This window comes from Pinus tabuliformis, chromosome 2_2 (assembly GCF_031772625.1).
Source record: "Pinus tabuliformis cultivar Carrire ecotype Pingquan chromosome 2_2, CPIR1, whole genome shotgun sequence".
NCBI classification, from domain to species: Eukaryota; Viridiplantae; Streptophyta; class Pinopsida; order Pinales; family Pinaceae; genus Pinus; species Pinus tabuliformis.
In genome coordinates this window covers 531,083,380-531,092,162 of record NC_142300.1, presented here as the reverse complement: position 1 = coordinate 531,092,162, position 8,783 = coordinate 531,083,380, and positions in this window count along the sequence as shown.

The following is an 8,783-nucleotide window of genomic DNA, read 5'->3' as shown; positions in this document are numbered from 1 at the left end:
TCCACGATCATCTCGGGTTGTCAGTGTAAAACTTGTGCTGACATCTCTAGTTGTCTATCCATCACTGGTGATGGTATCTACTCTAGTGATGACATCTCTAGTTGTCAGTGTAACAATTGCGATGATTCTTGTAAAGTTGGTTTTACAAACTTTTACCTCCTGAATTCATCAATATTGTTTATCCCCTGTTGTCTCTTGTCTCTCATTAGCTTGTTTTAAATGCTTTTGGTTAGGATACTGCGTCTTTGATTTCATTTGAGTGAGTCTTGTGTTTTTTAGACCATGTGACCTAGCCCTTTAGAAGTTTCATCGAGAAACTGTTTGCTTGGGTTATGTTAGAGTCAGTCTTTACATCCCTCCGTCAGAGATCATTTCTCTTTTTGCATTTCATTTTTAGGTGTCTCGCTCGATTCACTCAATTGCATTCTGCTAGGAGCATGCCATAAATTTGATGGAAGGGCTTTGTCATTCATTCCCCTCATGTCTTGTACCTACTGGCTTAGGTCTTTTCATCAATGTTTATTAAAGTCCATGATAGTCAATGTTTGATCTTTTAATGGGCAAGGAGTCATGTCAATTATAGGTCTAGGTTTCACAAATTGAGTTGTTAAAGTGTCCAAATGCCAGCAGGCCAGAGGGAGGTTCTACAAATGTTTTTTATTTCGTGAATTTCATCATCATATGGATGGATTATGAATTTTCTTCAAAACTCTCTTTCAAAGAAAATTCAACATTTCATTTTTGTAATAATTTTCCAAAGTTCTTCAGTTGATTTCTTTAGGCACAACCCTGGTCTCCTTTGCCAAATTCCATGTCAGCTATCCCTGCAAAAAATTGCCAAGAATTTCATAATTTTAGTCAAAAAATCAAAAAGGAAATTTAAAAACAGAGTTGTATTAAAATGGAAAAAGTGCCATTGCCAAAACATTACAAAGATGGGTCTTGGAGAGTCAAAAATCAAATCCATGTGTTTATAAAGATATTTTCGTGAAAATCAATGCCATTTGCATGACAAGACCAAAGAGAAGCCACTCAAAGAAAATTGGTTGAGTTAGTGTGCGATTTGGGTGAAGTTGGAGGAAACTTGGCCGGCGCTGTGCATTGGGCAGAAGGCGCGGCACACCGGGGAGGCACGGTGTACTGGGAGAAGTTGTCCAGTGTAATTCTGAATGGGTGCGGCACATTGGCACGACGCGGTGCATTGGGTATGCGATGCGGCGCATACACCTGAAAGCTTGAATTTGCTTGAAATTTCTCCAAATTTCGATTTATTTTCGTGGATTTTCCAGGTAGGGTCGACATCTTGATGTTTCATTCATTTTTGTGCTGAGTGATGGTGGATTATGGATGCTAATGATTGAAACAAAATTTCAAACCCTATCATTTCGAATTCCTCACATGTAAGCTGCTACCTAGGGTTTCGAAACTTGTTTGCCACCAAGGTTACTCTTTTCCACTATTTCTTTTGTCCTTAATTCCCTTTGTTCCTTGACTCCATTGTTCCCCATCCCCTAAAAGTTACTAAACCCCTATCCTAAATTCCCTTTCCCAAAACATTCAAATGTGAAACCCTAAACCCTATCCCACACATAAATCCCACAAACCCTCTCCCATATTTCCCTAACAATCTCTCCCAATAATTCCTAATCCCTTGATATTATTTCCCCTTCCTAAGAGTCCTTGTTTCATTTGTTTTCCCCTTTGGTCGCAGAGTTTGCACACATCACTAAAAGAGCAGTCCAAACAATTTTCATACACCAGCATCTTTTTCTCCAAGGTAGTTTGAAAAACACCAGTCATGGCATCTGAGCATTCATCAGATTATGAAATGGAAACCCAAAGTGACTCTCCCATGGAGGGACATGCACCCCGGAGGCCTCATAGAGGAGGTAGGCATATCAGAGAAGAACCGGCCACCCTCACTGAATTACAAGCCTGCCCTCTTGCCATGTTTTGTTTCCAGCATCAGTCATGCTTTGAGTTTTATCAAAACGTGGCTAATGTTCAATTTCATCATGAGTTGGCTTGTCTATTTGTGCTGCATTTACATGGAGATCAAGCTACCTTAGCCGGTTTCACCTTCACACTTACACCAAAATCTGTCTCACTAGCAACGGGCATACCAAACATTGGGGAACCATGGACCAAGAGGAAGAAGATTGACCGGCAGCATTATCAGCCATACATTAAAACCGGTTTCTTGAGGCAGCTAAGGAGAGTGTTTCCATTCTGATATCTGAAAGATGTATATGCTCCACTAATGAAATTGATCATGAAATATTTCAGCTGTGAGGGACGGTTCTCTCGTCTATATGCTTATGACATCAGGTTGCTAATGCATTTCACCAGGGTACGGATGATGAACATTCCATATTTCATTTGCCGGAACATAGAGAGGATGACCACACTTGTGCAGCATAAAACCCCTCAGCAGCAACTTAACAGTGTTTATCATTTTGCCCTTATTAAGATTTTGGTGGTTCATCAGCTTGGATTACAGGACACCACTTGGGAAGATTTCATCTCTCGTGACTTCTTCAAAGCTTCACAGGGATTATCAGAGGTCAAGCATGAGACAGGTGGACCTTCTCATCAGTATGAGTGCCATGAGACCGCTAGTGTGCTGGTATTCATCACATATCATAGGGGCACTAGACATTTGTTTGCAACAGCGAAGAGAGTGTTATCTCCACCCGGTGTGGAAGGGGCCTCGTTTCTGACATCAGCACCACAGGTACAGGACAAAGGCAAGAGGCCAATGCAGGATGAGGGGCCTTCAGGTGAACAAGAGACCGACTTCATTCTCATTCATGATGATGATACAAATATGGGCCCACAAAGTGACAAACTTAGGGAGATCATCCAGGAGTAGCAAACAGAGATCCAAGCCTTATCCCTTGAATTGGAGAGAGCTAAGTGGACTGTGAAATACTTGGAGTAGAGGAACAAACAGCTTGAAGATCAGCAAGCAATCATGGAGTTACAAAACATCCGCGAGAATCACCAAGATGCACAAAGGAGAAGAATTGAGCTCATGTCATTGGAGCAAGAGATTAATGAGGATCGGGAGTCTAATCTCGAGAGAATCAAAATCCACTTGGAGAAATTGTTGGAAAAGACTGATAAGGACCATGCATTGCTGAGACACATGGATTTTCACTACATGGCGCGGAACAAGGTCTGCAAGGCACGAATCAGGAATTTAAAGGCAAAATTGAGGAATGCAATAAGGAAGAAAAAGAGGCAAAGGGAGCTTGATCATCTTTAGATATTGTCCAAAGCCTCTTTAGTCTAGAATGACACTTAAAGAAGAAGCTGCAGCCCAAATTTCAAAAAAATTGGGGCATTTTTGGCATTTTGACAAATTTTATCACAAAAAACAGGGTTTTCCTCCCTATGCGCCGCACCATGTGGCGCGCGCTTTTGCTAGCGAGCTCCAAATTGCAAAAAGTTTATATTTTTGGATTTTTCATGGGAAATCATGGTTTCTAGTGCATGGCCAAGAAATTTGGGCAAGTCTTGAGTCCTTAGGAGGTCAAAAATAGTCAAAAAATGACCTCTCTGCCCCTATTTTGACAAACAGGAAGCAGTCCTGGGAGATTGCAGTTTTGGAAGGGAAAATGACATCCAAATTTGAAAATTCCACTTGGGTTGGAAATAAGATAGGTAGGGCTTTCCAATGAGATATCTTGGGCTCAATTTTGACTTTAGGAAGTGCCACTCAACCTCAAATTGGCGCGATGCATAGAGGAATTTTTCTCAATTTTTCACCTTCTAGCTCAGAAATTCAGCCAGTTTGACTTGTTTTGCTTTTTTATGTAATTTTTGATCTATCTTGATGTAATTGGATAAAAATGAGGTAATTTTGGCACTTATTTACTTATTCTAGAGGATTCATTCACTAAAAAGTGAAAATTTAATGAATGAATCAATTTCCTACCTTATAGAGGCAAGTTGTTTTGATTTCCTAGATTTTAGTGCTTTGTTTAGAATTAGTTGAAACAGCTTCTAGAATGATGAGCTCGACCCCTAGAGGTAAGGAAATGGGTTGGGATAGTCTATATCATGTAGTTCCTAGGTCATTTTCAGGGTTGGACACTAGGAATTTTTTTGGCATATCATTGTACATTCTATCTCTGCATTTTTGGCTAAGGAGAGACCAGGGTTCTACAGCACTGTTTGGGATCCATGTGGCTCTATGTTTTGATGGTTTTCTTCTCTAAGTAATTGTAAGTTCATTAGTGTTATGTGTATCATTTTCCTGTCTCTTCTTCTGAATTTGAGCAAATGAGTGATTAAGGTAGAATCCATTAACTGCTATGCTCTGCCTTTGAATTTGTTTAAATTTCCATGTTTTCATCTGTTTAAGGAGAATTCTTGAGACTCTCTTGCTCTCCATAGCTCCTCACCAGTCTGATCTATCCATTCACTCAATTTAATGCATCAAAATGATTGCCTTCCTTGCCCCAATTAGAACTCTGCAGAAATTGTGCCTCATCCCCGGACCCAAATTTTCTTGTCCCTTTTTTCCAAAAAAACCCTCAAAAAATAAAAACAAAACCCCTGCACTTCATACCTAGCATAAGATTAGCTTTTATTACAATCATCTCGAGCCCCATTGATTATCTTTTGCCGAGATCGACCCGGAGAGAGCCCTCTCCTATCCTCGTAGGGCTAGCTACGAGGCTGAGTGTGGTTTGATGTGGACCTAGAACCTTGTCTTTTCAGCCTGAGGCAAATCTAGGCTCTAACAGGTTATTTTTCTATTCAAGGTTCATCCACAACCGTCTTATTGATTTGCTTGAGGCTTTTTCACTGCTTGTTTCTGGTCGATTTTTAGTGTCGATTATTGAACCAATTTTTTATGTTGATTCGATTTCTTCACTACCAAGCATAAATCACAATTGTTTTGATCTATCAATTCATAGTTGCTTGTTTATAAAAATAAAATCAAAAGTTTGCATTCATTTAGCATACGAAAGTGAAAGTACATTTGCATTACGAATTTTCATGTTTGAGAAATTGGAAAGCAAATTTTAAATATTTCATTAGTAGTATTGATGCATCATGAGATTAGTGTATTGATACATTGTGTTTCTTAGTGTTTGCATTCACTTGTCTTGGTTTGGGAATGAACTATCTACCTTTCTATAAGTAGGTGTTCATCGAAATGAAAGATGATTTACTCATTCTAGCTGCATCCTAGGATTTGTTGTATACATACGGTAAGGCTTGAAAACTGAAACATAATCCAAGATCAACTCTAAAATGAACTAAATAAATCTAACAATGCATTGGAACATAACACACACTATTTAGAGGTCTAGGCTAGAGACGTGCTCCAGCGTCGTTAAACCTAGTTACTTTTGTTTTCACTCAAGGTTGGGTGATTCCTCCTTCTGTGACTCAATAGTGGTCTAGTACAGAATTGTGCTCTCATGTACCGTCGAGTATATGTTGGGAGACCCCACTAGGTTATCGTCCTTTATCCCTAGGAAGTCGTGTCTACCGCCTTGCAAACCATAACGCACCAAACACAACATTCGGGAAGATTGATTGCCGTACGAACAGTCCTTGGTTTTCATATGACTGCCAAGGTGTATATGCAGTTTTATGCGTTGTCTGGTAAATATTTTGCCTAGTTCTCCAGAGTAGTCACTTTTGTTCCTTTCGGACTCCCTAAAAGAAAAGGTCCATCTGAGCACTTGTCACTTCAGGCTCATTAAATATTCGAAGGCGACTAGAGTCATATTTTTGTCCTTTTCTTGACTCTTGAAACATGAAAAGGTCAAGTTTTGTTCCTGTGTCATAAAATTTATTGCCCATGAAATATTCATGGTAATAGTTAGAATTCTTCTTTACAGTTTGAGTGTTTTCAGGCTCATTCCTGATGGCCACATTCCCCGAGTCTACCGGCCAAGGTCTTTCACTAGATTGGAATCCTAGTCCATTTCCTTCTTTCGGAAATGTCAGTGCTCCGTATATGGCAACATTGTCTTTGCCTGGGTTAACCATCGGTTTGCCCGTATCGTTATTTTCAAGCTCGGTGGTCCCGAGTGTCATAACTCCTGTTCCACCGTCTACTTCGTCCCAACCATGACACGATGATTCCAAGGTTGAGCCTACGCCTTCTTCCCCTATTTCTTCCTCCTCCTCTCCTCCTTCGCCTGGTGAAAGTTTCACATCTAGTAACCAGGAGACTAAGAAGAAGAAGAAGAAGACAAAGAAGAAGAAGAAGTCCGATAAATGCAAGGCCACCTATGCAATTAGTTCTTCGAGTACATCCCAGGTCGAACCACCTTCTGCTCCTCTGCGGAAGGTTAAGTTTCCCTGTAAATTGTGCAAGGGTGACCATATTCTTTGTGATTGTCATGGCATTCCTAGGATATTAGAAGTATGGTCTCACGATCCAGCTCATCTCTCATCATCCTCTGAAGCTCATGGTGATGCTACCCTATCAGCTGGAAATGGTAAGAAGAAAGGGAAGATTCGATTCCCCTGTAGGCTATGTGAAGGAAACCATCCCCTTCACCTTTGTCCACTCATGGTTAAAGCTTCCGCCATTTTGGAAAGTCTTACAGCTTCCTCACCCCAACTTCCCATTAGTTATCAGAGGCTCTCTTCAAACCCTCTCCCCATCGACCAAGAGATTGACTTAGATTCTTCTCTTGCCCATCCTACTCCTTCCAAGCCTGGATATGCTAAGCCTGTTCTGGACCAACCATTGGTCGGAGAGAGTGTCGACTTGGGTTCACCACCTGTTGATCACTCTATTTCGGAAGAGCGTCATGCTCATGTTCTTCTCGTCTCGTCAGATTCTCCTGAGTCTGAGAATGACACTCCTATCCCAGCTGATTTGGAGAGTCCTTCCTCTATTCTTATAGAGCAGGGGGGTAATCATACGATTCCCCCACCAAGTGGTTCAGTTGTTTCCTTTGACTAGAGTCATTTGACTACATTCTTCCTTCCATCCTATGTGCCTTTCCAGATTACAGTACATGCCTATGATAAGGCAGTACCTGGCACTGTCTTGGATGAGGGTGCGTCTATCAGTCTTATGCCTTCCACTACTTGGAAAACTTTGGGCTTCCCACAGCTTGTGCCAGTCACACAGAATCTATTGGCGTTTGATGGAGGAACCAGTCAACTTTTAGGGATCCTCCCCAAGCTCCCTATTACTTTAGCAGGAAAAACCATCTATATAGATGTCATGGTTGTCCAAGGTGCTTTAGATTTCGTTCTTCTCCTTAGTCGTGACTATGTCTATGTCATGGGGGGCCTCATCTTTTCAATTTTCCGTCTGGTTTGTTTTCCACACAACGGAAGAGTGGTGACCATAGATCAATTATCGTTATTTAGTCCTCTGGTGCCTCCTGTGCAACTGTCATTCCCTCTAAGTTCCTGCTCACAAGCAGTGCCTTCCTTGCCATAGGTCAATTATGTGGCTACCTGTTCTGTCTCCGCCTCTACTGATGATCATGCAGATGGTCTCATACATCATGTACTCAGGGCATTGGAACCTGATCCATCCTTGGTGCATCATGACATGTATTCCTCCCAGAGTGCATTTCTTCCATCCTGTGAAGACCTCTTAGGAGCCATGTTCTCATATGGCCCATGAATAGGAGTATGAGCATAGTTCCCGATATTGTGTCAAGCTCGTTAAAAAATGAAACAAGGAACCATGAGGATAGTTTGTTCCTATCTCAACCTCATTAAAAAGTGAAACTGGGTGTCATTAGCATCGTTCCTTGTCTTGTGTCAAGCTCGTTAAAAAATGAAACAAGGAGTCTTGAGGAAAGTTCTTGATCTTATGTCAACCTTGTTAAAAAATGAAACAAGGGTTATGAGGATAGTTCTTTCACTGTGTCAACCTCATTAAAAAATTAAACAAATCCCTTTCCAAATCGAGTCTTTGATTAAGATCTCGTAAAATCCAAAGTCGAGTCTTTCCAAGATCTCGAAAGTGAACCTTCATTCCATCCACCTCGTTGAATGCATTGAAGCTTGGGGTGCATGTACCTCGATTTGCATCATTATGCTGGGGGCATGCAAACTTATAACAAGCATAGTTTTTCGTTTCAAGCTTGTGTAAACATGAAACTCAATCCAGGCAGAGTTCTCCATGGTTCAAGCTTGTGTAAAAATGAACCCATACCTGATTTACACCTCGTGATTGCAATTGTTATCCGCTAAATTCTACTAGATGAGCCTTGGTTGTTTCATTCCATTTCCACCTTCTCTTTGGCCGATCATGTGCTTTCACTTGGTTCTTTCTCCTTTCCTTAGGAACTGTAGCGATGAGTGGTTCCATTGCCGGAACCAGTTGCTAACCTTTATACCACTCGTTCCTCCAGGATGAGTCTCCTTTAACCTCTTTTCTGACTCATAAAAGATGAAAGTATTGCCAAGTATTTTTCCCCTTTTGACTTGTTAAAGAAAATATAAATGGAGGTCTACTTTCAGCTCTTTTCCGACCATTTAAGGACGAAAATATTACCAAGTTTTTTCCCTTTTTGACTTGTTAAAGAGAATAAAAATGGAGGTTTTCCTTTAATCTCTTTTCTCACCGTGTAAACACGAAAATATTGTCAGGCCTTTGTCATTTCAAGATCGTTATTGGTTACGAAACGACGTGATTTCGATCGCTTTTCTACTTTTTCGAGTCAAAGTCACTAGTTACGGAAAGTACTCCTCGGTCGTAATGGTCGGGTGGTTCTTTCGAGTATTGTTTTATACTTTTTTCGGGCTCGAGAGACACAAATCTACAAGAAAGCACCCCC